Source organism: Diospyros lotus, chromosome 3, assembly GCF_014633365.1.
Source record: "Diospyros lotus cultivar Yz01 chromosome 3, ASM1463336v1, whole genome shotgun sequence".
Taxonomy (NCBI): Eukaryota; Viridiplantae; Streptophyta; class Magnoliopsida; order Ericales; family Ebenaceae; genus Diospyros; species Diospyros lotus.
Window position 1 is genome coordinate 13,395,023 of NC_068340.1, and position 14,655 is coordinate 13,409,677.

The window sequence follows — 14,655 nt, forward strand, 5'->3', positions numbered from 1 at the left end:
AGCAAAGGCAGAAGGCTAAAAATTAAATCTATTACAAATAAATAAAATAATTGAAGTTCAATACTGATAAAAGATGCCTAGTCTTCATATTAAGGTCCTCCAACTGAAGTAAATCCATCTTGCGTGATTCACTCACCCCCTTCCTTTCTTAGCAACAAATTTTGTGACCTTGGTGATGTAGGAAAAGAAGTCTAGATATTAGGAATCAATATGGTTAATTTATTTTATTTTATTTATTTATTTCCTATTTTAGTTTGTTTCCTAATTTCTTTTTATTTCTTTTGTTTCCTTTCGATAGTAGAATCCCTTAGAATCTTAATTGGAGCGAGATTATGAAATCCTAATTTGAGTAGAATTTGATCTATTAGTTGCCTATAAATGACTAGATTATTGTAATTGGACCATTTATAAGCAACTAATAGATCAAATTCTACTCAAATTAAAATTCAATAATATCACTCTAATTAGGATTCTAAGGGATACTACTTATTAAAAGAAATAAAAGAAATAAAAATAAATTAGGAAAAACTAAAATAGGAAATAAATAAGGAAAAATAAAATAAACCATATTAATTCTTAAAATATACTCTTCTTGTCCTACATTGGCTCGGTTCCTTCTTCTCCATGCTCTAGATAACTTCAATACCACTATTTGTACATATCCCTCATAGAAAAGCGCCCAAGTGGAGGACACTTTGAGACGGTCTCAACAACCATGGGCTTTGTGGGGATCATCTTAATAAACCCAGTATCACCCTTATTCAAAAACTTTGGCCCTTTCTTGAGCTCCTTACTAAATTGTCTGTCAATCTTGGTTAAAAACTCAAAGAACTTAATAACAATGTGGGAAGTGTGGCATTCAAGAACAGGGGCCTGTCCATTTCCAATGTGGGCAAGGTGGTTTACGATAAAAACTTGAGATGTGAAGTTGGAGAATTCTTCGGCTAGATCTTCCTTGCAATTTGATGCAACATACCCATTTTGAGATCCTTAATAGCAAAATATTTTGCACTGTCACTAGGCACGACCTCCTAGAGAGCCTCATGGTGCATCTCCAAAGACTTGACTTTAATGATTAGGATAGAGGGACCAAAACTTACAACCATGACAGGCTTGAAGATATCTATCTCAAAGATGACCCACTGGAATAGTTCCAGTATCTCCAATCTTGTGCACATCCTAAAGTGGGAGGCGGAAAGGCTTCCTTGAAAGTATCTTGGGCTTTTGCATCATGTCAACGCCTACCAGTCAAGCTACATAATACAAACACATAAATAAATTAATTCAAATATTTTTCAGGGAAAAGCAACAAATAGAAGAAACACAAATAAATCTACAACTCAAAACGTGCAAAGACCACAATTCGAAAGGATGAAAGAAAGAATTAAGATCCAAAATGCAAAATCAATCATAAATTCTAAAGAAACAATCAATCAACTCATAGAACAATGGTATATCTTCGTATTCAGTGATAAATGAAAGCATAAATTATGAAAAACATAGAGTGAACTTACGAGACTTCTTCGCCGCAAAACCCTAGATTGAAAGGAATGCTAGTGTAGAAGAGATTCAAAGAGTGATGGGTAGGGCTTTCGAAGACAACACTCTCTCTTCTATTTATAGAAGCTTGGTATGTGCATTTTTACTTAAATAGCCTTTTAGAATTAGAATGACCATAATGCTCTTCTCAAAGTGTACGTGTTAAGAGAAACGGTGTTGATTTTGTATTGGATGTGTATTGAATTTGTTTTATGGGTTATTTGAGTTAGCTAGCCTCATTTAAAAATAAAACTTTTGAGTGAATTATAATAACTATTTTTCAGATATGCCTTAATAATAAAGGTTATTTCCACATTTTAGAAACGACAATAGCTTCCTTTGTTGTTTAAAATAAGGGCTAAAATGACTAAAATACCTCTATTTTTTTCTCATTTTTTTTCAATAAGTTAGTTCCTCTCTCCTCACTCTCTTTCTCTTTCCTCTTTTGTTCCTTTCAAGAAAAAATATAAAAAAGACTGAAAGTATAGGACTGTACACCCAGAAAAGGGTAAATTGAGTGTTTCGAAATTTTTCGATTTGATAAAAGATTTATACAAAAACTGTTTTTTGTTTTTTAATAGCTTTGAAAATAATGCTGTGAGTATATATTGAAAAAGCTTAAACTTTTATGGCTTCAAAATCAATACTGAAAATGTAAGATGAATAATCACAAGATATGAAAATCAAATGTAAAAGGGATAAAATAGACAGCACATGAAATTTATAGTGGTTTGTCACAACCCGGCTTACTCCACTACCTTAGCTCATTACCAAGGATTTTCTCAAATCTACTAGGGAGTGCCTATATAGAGAGGCACGCACTATCCTCTATAATTTTTATAAGGCTCAACTATAACGTTTTACACAATTTTTCACAGCCCAGCTAGAACTTTTCAGTAGCTTTTAATAGCCTTACCTACAACATTTGCACTAGCTTTTATAAGGATCAGCTATACCTTTTCGTAAATTCAGAGAGAAAAAAACGAGAGCATAAGCTCACAGGAATATCAATTCTCAAAGACTATGAGCAAAAGCTCATCGAGCAAATAACCCTCTACAAGAATAAGAAAGAAAACTCATGAAGGATTTTACAAATACACACATAGAATATAAAAGATAGAAAAGGAAAGCTCTCCACTTTCTCCAGAAATAAAAGAATTTATAGACAAATGAATTCAGAGGATGATGGCTTTCAACTCAATTTTTTTTTCTCTCTCTCTCTCTTCTTTCTCATTCTCTTCTAGAGAATATTTCTTATAGCTCAAGTGACCTCAACTTCGTGCATGTCATAGGTATGTATAGTTTTTGCTTCTTCAATGCACTTGTTGAATTGTTTAGAGGATAAAAGCATGCAAATTTGTGACCTACAAAATAATTCTAATTCTTCAGTTTCCAATGGTTAGATATGTATTTTGGAATAAATTTCATACCAATTGTACGAAAGAATGATCAGAATACATTAAATGAAGTTGAGATGTCTAAAAAAGTAAAAACTACGTGTATATAATGCTTTTTGTAACCACTAGTTTTTTTAACATTAGTCGAGTAAAATTTGGTATTACTCGAGTAAGATATGTAGTTACTCGAGTAAATTTAATAGTTAGTCAATTAATAATTTAAATACAAAGACTCACTCTCTATCAAATAATTCTTACTCGACTAAAGTATTTAGTTACTCAATTAAGTACGAAGTTACTCAATTAAAATCAACTTTTTAGTTTACTAAATGTTCAAGTAGAAAGATTTGACATTTTGGTTACAAATTATTACTTGATTACAAAATTTGGTTACTCGATTAAGGTCTGAAGTTACTCGATTAATATTTCTTCTTTGTCGATTAAATGCTTAAGTATACAGACTTGTTATTTTGTCCTAGATTTATTACTTGATTAAAAGATATAGTTATTCGACTAATATATCATTGTTGTTTTGCCTTCGATGATGAAAAACTTTATATGTTTGGTGGATCGTCCGGGCCCAATCTCAGCCCTCTCTTTAGGCCCAATCTCAGGCCTCTCCTTGGGCCCAATCTTGGCCTTCTCCTTTGGCCCAATGTAACACCCCATTTTTCGGGGCATTAATATATGCTAGGAATTTTTTTTTTTTTTAAACATCAAACATAAATTGGCAACAAATCCTCAACATAACTTTTATTTAATAACACTCCCAAACATAGTAAAGGAATGATACACTTTAAACATAAGCGGAAGCAAGATCATAACCTATAAGAAACCTTGAAAACATAACATATGTGGGTACATACATATCATTCACCCAACATAACATTACCAACAATATTAAAATCTAAACAATACATCCGTATAAAATAGATAGTCCCAGTCCCACATGAGACCCACAAAATTTCCATCACAATCATGTCTCGATCACTTCCTTGCCCTTCCGGCTGCTTGCCTCGCCTGGAACGTGGAATATTCCAGGGACATAATCCAATATTAGAAGATAAAATCTTCTAAATGAGAGTTAGATAAATATGAATGAATGATGCACGATGCATGGACATTTATAAACATATACCCATAATATAACTTCCTAGGCCCACCAGCCCGGCACGAAACCCTAGGCAAAATCCCGAACCTCTGCAGGATAAGCCTAACGTTATTCCATTAATTGCCCTAGAGGAATTACGGCTACACTCTTAAGGTAACATCCCAATCCCATGCACGAGTTTCAATATGACAAAAATATCGTGTCGTGCATATATCACGTTTTCCCATGCAACAATATATGAACGAAAATGATCATAACATATGAAAATATCATGCATAGAAAGGAAATCACATCATATATGGGTTATAGGGACAAAACCACTCACTTTTCACAGTTATCGGGATACCTCAAAAAATGTGCAAACTGCCTTGATTTGCGTGCCAACCTTGAAATTCGCACCAAATGTTTCACCTCACTCCCCAAAGCACCCTAGGCAAGATATTTATTTAAATAATCAATAAAACCTATTTTTCCTCAATTTTCTTGCCTTTTTCACTATTTTCCCTCAATTTTTCCTTACTAATATTCCAAAATAAATATCTACACCTATTTTTCTCCAAATTTTTTTACATAGGAAATTCTAAAATATTTTTCTAAGCCATTTAAAAAAAATTGCACAAAAACCCAAGCCTGCACGTGCCCACACGTGCTGGCGCGTGCTATGGCGAGTGAGACTAGCGCGTGGGGCCCATGCGCCAATCATCTTCTTCGGCCACGGCTTGCCGAAAAATTGTAAAATTTATACCATGATGAAGCCCATGCTTAATCGATCACAATGGTACCTGAATGGGCTCGAAAAGAGGTCCGAAAATCGGTCAACGGAGGCCTTGAAGTCTCGGCCAAGCAGTCTGCCTAGGGTTCCGGGAGGCTTCGATTTGCCTTCGTTTCTGCTCCGTTGCTCACCAAATGCTCCAGATATGATCTCCAACCTATGGGCAACAAAAGCCCTCTATCCTTGCCTTCAATTCGTTTGAAATAGCCTTCGATTTGAGCCTCCAACTTCTAAAAATTTTGGCCATCAAGAGTTCTATTTATAGGCGAATGTCGAGCTTTGAAATGGCCTTGGATAGCTTACCCACTGACTTAGGCATTTTCCCCTCCCCCAGATCGACTCGAAATCGACCTCACCCGACCAAAATGTTGAGTTGCAGGTCGCACCATTGCCGCCTGCAATTTGGCCAAAATTTTTCAAAATTCTGGCCACCTTGGTGCCCGATGGCGGCTCATGATGACTCCTACGAGATGCCCGACCATCCATCGTGCTTGTCCATTGCCTGAAACGGCCGGTCAGAGATCGTGCGTGACACTGTCAGAAGCCATGGCTGGATTTTTCTATTTTTTTGCACTATAGCCCTTCAGTTCCGGTTTTCCCATTTTGGCCACTTTTTCTCATACCCTTGGACTTTTAATTAATACCACCAAGTCCCGCAAGTTCCAATCTTTCAATTTTCTTTTTGTAACTTTTGGAAAAAATGTCGTTTTGACCCTCCTTGGGTAACTTTGGAAAATTGTACTTAGGCCCGTTTCTCCGCTTTGGCTTTAAACCTACCCGTTTCTTTCTGAAACTTCTGAAGGGTTGCTCTACTCGACAAACCAAAGCTTCCCAAGGCGTCCGTTATCATTTCGGGAGTCTCCTACGAGAATTCGGTTTTATAGCCTAAATGGCAGCTACATTTTAGCTGTACCGAAAACCGTTTCTGATCCATTTTCTTTCAGTCCTAAAAATCATGCCTCGAGATGCTCGCTAGAGGTGTTTCTATTTTCTTAGACATTTAAGCCTTAGGGTACTCCCTTCGGTTGATTCGGTAAATTTTTTGGGCTTTTTAGATGCCTAACTTTCCTGAATTTCCAATTTTCCTTTAAAATAATAACCTAAAGTTCTTGGGTATTACATTCTCCCCTCCTTAAAGAAATTTTGTCCTTGAAATTTTCATATTCTTACCTACTAAGACATCAATATTAGGCTAACAACTCATAAAAGCAACGACTTTTATCTCTTAGTCGAGCATTATCATTAATCATTTTGTAAACACATCAATTGCATCACTTACACAAATAAGGCCTATCGGGTATATTGGGTTTTTGCACAGAATATCCCATTGTAGCTCTCTACCGTCAGCCACATACATCAAGAATAGTTGATAATATCACAAATACAAACGTACTATTCATAATCATCTCTTTATTTCACGCATTTTTGATAACCTTACATAGAAAATCACAAACATTTGCTATTTTCACTAAATTTCCTCGAACAACAGGGGATATTTGTCCCTAATCGTATCCTCGAGTTCCCACGTAGCTTCTTCCTCAGTGTGATTTCTCCACTAAATTTTTACCAGCGGGATGACTTTGTTCCTCAGAGCTTGGTCGCGCCAATCTAAGATTCGCTCTGGCGACTTTGGATAAGTCAAATGATCTCTTAACTTGATTACTTCCACTCGAATTTCCTGGGTTGGATCCTGAATATGCCTTCAAAGCTGAGACATGTGGAAGACATCATTGATGTTGGACAGGCTAATAGGAAGTTCTAGACGATAAGCCAAAGGTCCAACTCGTTCTTTGATTGGATAAGGTCCAATAAATCGAGGTCTTAGCTTACCTTTCTTCTTTCCTCGCGTTGCCAAATGCTGAGGCGATACCTTTAGGTATACATAATCTCCTACCTCGAATTCCAAATCTCGCATCCTGTTGTCCGCATAAGACTTTTGACGACTTTGTGCGGTTCGGATTCTTTCTTGGATCTTTCGAATCTTTTCTGTAGTTTGCTGAACCAGCTCGGGTCCCAATATTTGTCTCTCTCCTACCTCAGTCCAACAGATAGGTGATCGACATTTTCTTCCATATAGAGCCTCATAGGGTGCCATTCCTATACTGCTATGGTAACTATTGTTATAAGCGAACTCTACCAAGGGCATATGCTCTTCCCAGTTACCCTCAAAATCCAAGGCACATGATCTTAGCATATCTTCTAATGTTTGAATGCTCTGTTCAGACTGTCCATCGGTCTGTGGGTGATAAGCCGTACTAAGGTTTAATTGCATCCCCATGCATTCTTGCAAGCTTCCCCAAAATCTTGAGGTAAACCTCGGATCTCGATCTAAGATTATGCTTACTGGTGTGCCATGAAGCCTAATTATCTCTCCAATATACTGCTCTGTAAATTTTCGTACTGGCTTATCCATCCTCGTAGGCAAGAAGTGTGCTGACTTCGTTAGCCTATCTATGATGACCCAAATTGCATCATTGCCTTTCTGACCCCTGGGAAACCCTGTCACAAAATCCATCGTGACATGCTCCCATTTCCACTCTGGGATATCTAAGGGTCTCATGAGTCCAGCCGGTCTCTGGTGCTCGATCTTTACCCTCTGGCACATATCGCACTACGCCACCTTCCTTACCACACTTGTCTTCATTCCCGGCCACTAATAGACCTTTCGGAGATCTCTATACATTTTTGTGGCTCTCGGGTGTACTGTGTAACGAGTTGTGTGGGCTTCATTCAAAACTCTTTGTCTCAAATCTTTCAAATATGGCACGTAAATCCTTCCCTGAAACCTCAGTATGCCATCATGCATTTCAAAATCAGATCTCTTAGGCTGGCCATGCTTGTCCACCCATAGATGTATCCGTTTATCATCCACATATGCCTCTCGTATTCCGTTCACCAAATCTAGCTGAACTTCCATGCCAGCGATAAGGATGGTCAATTCCTTCGGCACTACACTCACTGTCAGATGGCTAAAAGCCTTTAACATTTACACTCATAGGCCATCATTCCGGCTATAGAGATAGGCACATTCCTACTTAGTGCGTCAGCCACCACATTGGCATGCCTTGGGTGATATCATATGGTGCAGTCATAGTCCTTTAGAAATTCCATCCACCGTCGTTGTCTAAGGTTCAGCTCCTTTTGCTAGAACACGTACTTCAGGCTCTTGTGGTCTGTGAACACCTCAAAGGTCTCACCATACAAGTAATGTCTCCATAGCTTCAGAGCATAAATCACGGCCGCTAGTTCCAAATCATGCGTTGGGTAGTTTACTTCGTGCCTCTTCAACTATCGTGATCCATATGCGATCACTTGGCCGTGTTGTAATAACACACAACCCAGACCTATTTTAGAGGCATCCGTATACACAACGAATCCCTTGTGCCCATCTGGCATTGCTAAAATAGGTGCTGTGGTTAATCTGTCTTTGAGCTCTTGAAAACTTTCCTCACACTTGACAGTCCATTCGAACTTAACATCCTTTCGAATAAGCTTCGTTATTGACGAGGCTATTTTTGAAAATCCCTTCACGAATCTTCAATAATAGCCTGCTAATCCTAAAAAGCTTCTCACCTCTGTTACATTCGTTGGCTGCTTCCATCCCTTGATAGCCTCAATTTTTACCGGATCTACCGAGATTCCTTCGGCAGAGATTACGTGTCCGAGAAAGGCGACTTGGGGTAGCCAGAACTCGCACTTCGAGAACTTGGCGTACAACTGGTGTTTCCTGAGAGTTCCTAGCACCACCCTTAAGTGCTCTTCATTATCATTCTCATTTGAGGAATATATCAATATATCATCTATAAACACGATCACGAACTGATCTAGATAGGTTCATGAGATCCATAAATGCCGCTGGAGCATTTGTTAACCCAAATGGCATCACGAAATACTCAAAATGGCCGTACCTTGACTGAAAGGCTATTTTCGAAATATCTTCAGGCTTAATCCTTAATTGGTAGTATCCCGACCTTAAGTCAATCTTTGAAAATATCTTTGCTCCTTGCAATTTATTGAACAGCTCATCGATTCTCAGAAGTGGATACTTATTCTTTACCATAGCTTTATTCAATTGACGGTAATCAATACACATTCTCAAGCTTCCATCATTCTTCTTTACAAATAGCACTGGCGCACCCCACGGCGATGTGCTCGGCCTAATGAATCCCTTATTGGTCAATTCTTATAGCTGGCTCTGTAATTCCCTCATTTCTGTCGGGGCCATTCGATATGGAGGAATAGATATCGGTTTAGTTCCTGGTACTAGCTCGACTGAGAACTCGATCTCTCGAGGTGGCGGCAGTCCTGATAGATCTTATGGAAATACATCCTCATACTCTCGTACTATCCGCACCTCCTTGAGCTTTGGTACTTCTTTCTCTTCCGCACGAGCATTGGCTATACATCCATGAGATCCTTGGCTTATCAACTTTTTTGCCTTCCTGGTCGAAATCATTTTTTCATTCCTAGGGTCACCCTGTCCCCGAAATTTGACCCATTCCCCTTCGGGTTTCTTTATGGTCATTACCTATTGTCGTTGTATCTGGACAAGAAATCCATTCCTAAGATTATGTCGAAGTCATACACTTCTAGAAAAATTAGATCAACTTGAAATTGAGCATCACTTAAACTAATTTCGCATTCTTCTATCACCTTTGAGGACCTTGTACTTTTACCCATGGGCGTCGAAATTATTATTGGAGATTCCATAGGTTTAGTTTCTACCCCTAAACTTGTAGCCAAAGCATATGACATAAATGAATGCGTTGACCTAGGGTCTATCAATGCATGAACATGGGTATCCGATATGAAGAACGTACCTTGCACGACTGCCGGATCTGTCCCCATATCTTCCTTGGTGAGGTTGTAGACACGTCATTGACGAGTCCCACAAGCCTCTCCTGCTTTTTCAGCTGGCCCATTTGCTTGTCCGAGTTTTGGCTTCTTCGGGCAGTTACTTGAATAGTGCCCTGGTTGATTGCACTGGAAACACACCACTTTCACAGGTCTTTTACTGGAGGTGTTTCCTTTCTCTTGCGACAATTTCTACTTATATGCCCTTTCTTTCCACAGGAGTAACAGATAGACGTTCCTACTAAGCATTTCCTCCCAGGATGGCTCTTTTTGCATTTGAAGCATTGCTTGGTGCCCTGGGGATTTTCATTTCCCGATTTCTGCTCTGAGTCCCCTTTTGTTTCCCCAGACCTAATCTACTTCACTTGTAGAAGGTTCCTCTCTATCGTTAAATCTTTGCTTAAAGCTTCTTCATATGATTCAATCGACCATGTGCTCAAGGCTTGGAGTAGATCCACTTGAAGTCTTGACATAAATTTATGTGCCTTCTGCCATTCATCGGCATCATACATTGGCACGTACTTAATGAGCTGGTTGAATTTGGTGTCATATTGAGCCACCTACATTTCTCCAGTTTGCTTCAGGTTCACAAACTCCCAGCTCTTCTCTTGCCTCCAGCTAAGGGGGAAATACTTATCATTGAAGGGCTCCCAAATTGATATTGGGGTCTCATCAGTTTCAGATCCTTGCCTCGAGCGGGATTTTTGCAAAGCTCGCTCTGCAGCCTGCCACCACTTCCCAGCTTCTTCCTCCAACATGAAAGTGGCACAATTTAATTTGTCCTCGTCATTGTACTGGAGATGTCGAAGCAACTTTTCTGACTGCTCTAACCAGTACTCGGCCATGCTGGGGTCATCATGGGGCTTCCCCTTAAACGTTGGTGATCGCTGCCATCGGTACTGTTCTAGCACGTTTTCAGTGTGCTTGGTTGGTCCTTCTCTGGTTGTGTGAGTCAAAAGATTCTCTATAACCCTCTCGATGCGATTCAAGCGTCCTTCAAGAACTGATGACTCCATCTCTGGTTCTCCCGTTTGGATGCTACTACTGTAGCGGCGATTCCCACTGCTTCTTACATCTTATATTTCTCGATTGGGGATGACAGGAGTCATATTCCTTTGCTGTCTTGTGGTTACCATCTAAAAGATAAGACAAAATCTCATTCCACGAGAATTTCTTCAAAAAGGAAATTTCATTTCATAACATTGTATATAACATCGATTACGAGAAACATAAGGCACACATCTAAAACACTAGTAAGCGGAATAAGATAGTCCGCGATTCTTTTCTATGGGCTGGTAGACTTCCAGACCCAAGCATCATCACTTATCGTGTCATCCTCAGACTCGACCTCGGGTCCTTCGAGATCGTCATGCACCATTACTCCTTCCTCTTCATCGTCTGAGCTAAGGTAGCCGGCGCCCATCATATTGGCATCGGCTGCCACCAAGTCTTCCCAATCTCCATCAGAGTCGAACATTTCTTCTTCTTCTAGTCCAATTCCCTCGTACATGTTGAGGGCATGGTCGCGGAACTGCTGGCAATAGAAGAACAAGGATGCATAATTGCCTTGGAGGTGAAGCCTTCGGCTAGGTCTCTCCATACTCCTTCCATATGATCTATCAGAAAATTGACTTGGGCAGTCATTAGGCTTGGCCGCACAAAACTACTTAGTGGCACATCTCTTAGAATTCCTTCGAGGAGGTTGAGCCGACCGAAGACATCCACCATAATTGGCTCATTATCTGCCCATCAGCTGTTCCAGTGGGTTACCCAGAACTGCTCGAGATAATCATTTTCCATGCTGCCATTGAAAAACCAGTTAGATTTTCTACTATTCACCAGGAACAGTAGCCATTTAGTGTTTTGTACATGAATAGTACACCAGGTCAGTTCCCAGGGAAGAGAGGTGGGTCACAATAGACACAATTAAGTACCAAGTCTTTCCTTAGCCAGAACTTTCTTAGACATGCACATTTCAATACAACACACTTAAGTTCATAACCTTTAAACTTCGATCATAAATCTTCTAATCTAAAGATAGGGATCCTGAATCTAAGTTTTCTAAACATCGAGTTCATAGATCCCTAAAGATCTATCCTGATTCTTTAAATAGAACTTTGGCTCTGATACCAACTGTAACACCCCGCCTTTCGGGGCATTAATATATGCTAGGATTTTTTTTTTTTTTAAATATCAAACATAAACCAGCAATAAATCCTCAACATAACTTTTATTTAATAACACTCCCAAACATAGTAAAGGAATGATACACTTTAAACATAAGTGGAAGCAAGATCAGAACCTATAAGAAACCTCGAAAACATAACATATGTGGATACATACATATCGTTCACCCAACATAACATTACCAACAATATTAAAATCTAAACAATATATCCGTATAAAATAGATAGTCCCAGTCCCACATGGCACCCATAAAATTTCCATCACAATCATGCCTCGATCACTTTCTTGCCCTTCTGGCTGCTTGCCTCGCCTGGAACGTGGAATATTCTAGGGACATAATCCAATATTAGAAAATGAAATCTTCTAAGTGAGGGTTAGATAAACATGAATGAATGATGCATGATGCATGGACATTTATAAACATATACTCATAATGTAACTTCACAGGCCCACCAGCCTGGCACGAAATCCTGGGTAGAATCCCGAACCTCTGCAGGATAAGCCTAACGTTGTTCCATTAATTGCCCTAGGGGAATTACGGCTACACTCTTAGGGTAACATCCCAACCCCATGCACGAGTTTCAATATGACAAAAATATCGTGTCGTGCATATATCACGTTTTCCCATGCAACAGTATATGAACGAAAATAATCATAACATATGAAAATATCATGCATAGAAAGGAAATCACATCATATATGGGTTATAGGGATAAAACTACTCACTTTTCACAATTATCGAGATACCTCAAAAAATGTGCAAATTGCCTCGATTTGCGTGCTAACCTTGAAATTCGCACCATATGTTTCACTTCACTCCCCAAAGCACCCTAGGCAAGATATTTATTTAAATAATCAATAAAACCTATTTTTCCTCAATTTTCTTTCCTTTTTCTCTATTTTTCCTCAATTTTTCCTTACTAATATTCCAAAATAAATACCTACACCTATTTTTCTCCAAATATTTTTACATAGGAAATTCTAAAATATTTTTCTAAGCCATTTAAAAAAAATTTCACAAAAATCCAAGCTCGCACGGGCTGGCGCGTGGGGCCTACGCGCAGATCATTTTCTCCGGCCATGGCTTGTCGAAAATTGCAAAATTTATACCATGATGAAGCCCATGCTTAATCGATCACAATGGTACCTAAATGGGTTCGAAAGGAGATCCGGAAGCCGGTCAACATAGGCCTTGAAGTCTCGGCCAGGCGGTCTGCCTAGGGTTCCGGCGAGGCTTCGATTTGCCTTTGTTTCTGTGGATATGTTATTAAACATCCGGATAGTTTTCAACGCATCCGGATGTGTTCTCTTTAACACGTCTTCTGAAGCCATTCCTAGTTACCCTTGATTTCCAAGCTAGCTTTATTTGATCTTGGATGAGGGGGGTGAGTTGTATTTGATGTCCGTGTGGTTTACATGTATACATATATATATATATATTGGCCAAGAACTATTCCTATATGTATATATATATTATTATGTAGCTTTTATTTTTGGAATTCAATCAAGTGGGTTTTAGTTGCTGTTGGTTGAAGACTTGAATTAATTTGGTGAAGTTAAAAGTATCCCATGAATCCTTGTGCGTAGCTAAGGAGTGACAGATTGTACTTTCACTGGCCTTTACTTTGTTGTTGGATTTTTCTTTCTTTCAGTTGCCTATATATCTATATTTACATATCCTCTGTTTTGTCCTCTTTTGAGTGATGATAAAGCTGGAGAAGAAATATATACATGTATAAGATAAAATAAAATAAGAAGTATATGCAAAATACATTTTATGTTACTTTATACATATATATAACATAAAGTAATATAGGTAAGTCATGTACCTGCATATCTTCTATTTTAGCCCTTTTATTTTCTATATAAATATATATATATGTATATATAAAATAACATAAGTATTATGGAGTTGGTGGATAAGGGAAATGGTTTTCCTATAATGTTTAAGTTAAAGGCATCCTTTCATTTATAAGAGTAATTGTCTCTTTTTAGGAGAATATATATGTATATATATATTCCAACTTAGTAAATATGAGGATAGGGTAGTCACACTCATGAAGTCTTACTTGTGTTTCTAGGGGGCTTGTTCACTCTCTATCTTCTAAATGGAATGAAGATAGGTACCTTCGAGGTAAAGCTGGCTAGTGTCCATAGGGGATAGTTGTAAGTTTTATTACACTACTTTCCCTGTTCCAATCAGTTAAACACCTTTGTGTATTTCAAATGCATGTTATGTATGTAGGGTCAAGTTTATATATTATGGTGGCATATTAGACTTGAGTGCTTGTCACACGACCATGATATTTATGTAATAGTTGTTAAGCACGAGCATTTGCATTTGGCATGTGTTTTACTAGTTAGGCGAGGCTTGGTGGGATGATTGGCTTATGGGGGCTTTATATCCTGTCCGGTCTACTACGCCACCCCTTATTTGTTGCATCTGCATGAGTCATGGTGCTAGTTTTGAAATATAGTTGTACGGTGTTTGATTTTTAGAATCGAATCATTTAGGGATGCCTCGATGTGCCCAGTTTTTATCTTGGACGCTTTTACGTGCCAGTGGGTGTGGTAGCTCCCACCTGAGCAAGCTTTGGCTCGTAGTACGGTACAGTCTGCCTTCAGGGCAGTAGCAAGTTTGTTAAGGACTTGGGTGGTAGTGCATTTCTTATTTGGGCCCCAAGATCTTGTATGTGTACATTATTACTTATACAGTTGGCACCTGTAACAATTTATGAGATTACATGGCATGTCATCCATGAGTTTCAATTTGTTATACACTTCAGATATAGGTT

The 14,655-nt window shown here is 38.6% G+C and overlaps 1 pseudogene; it reads right to left on the minus strand.

The window, feature by feature from the left end:
* Positions 1 to 406: 406 nt before the first annotated feature.
* Positions 407 to 1,599, minus strand: LOC127797876 (elongation factor 1-alpha-like; annotated as a pseudogene).
* Between the last annotated feature and the right edge of the window lie 13,056 nt (positions 1,600 to 14,655).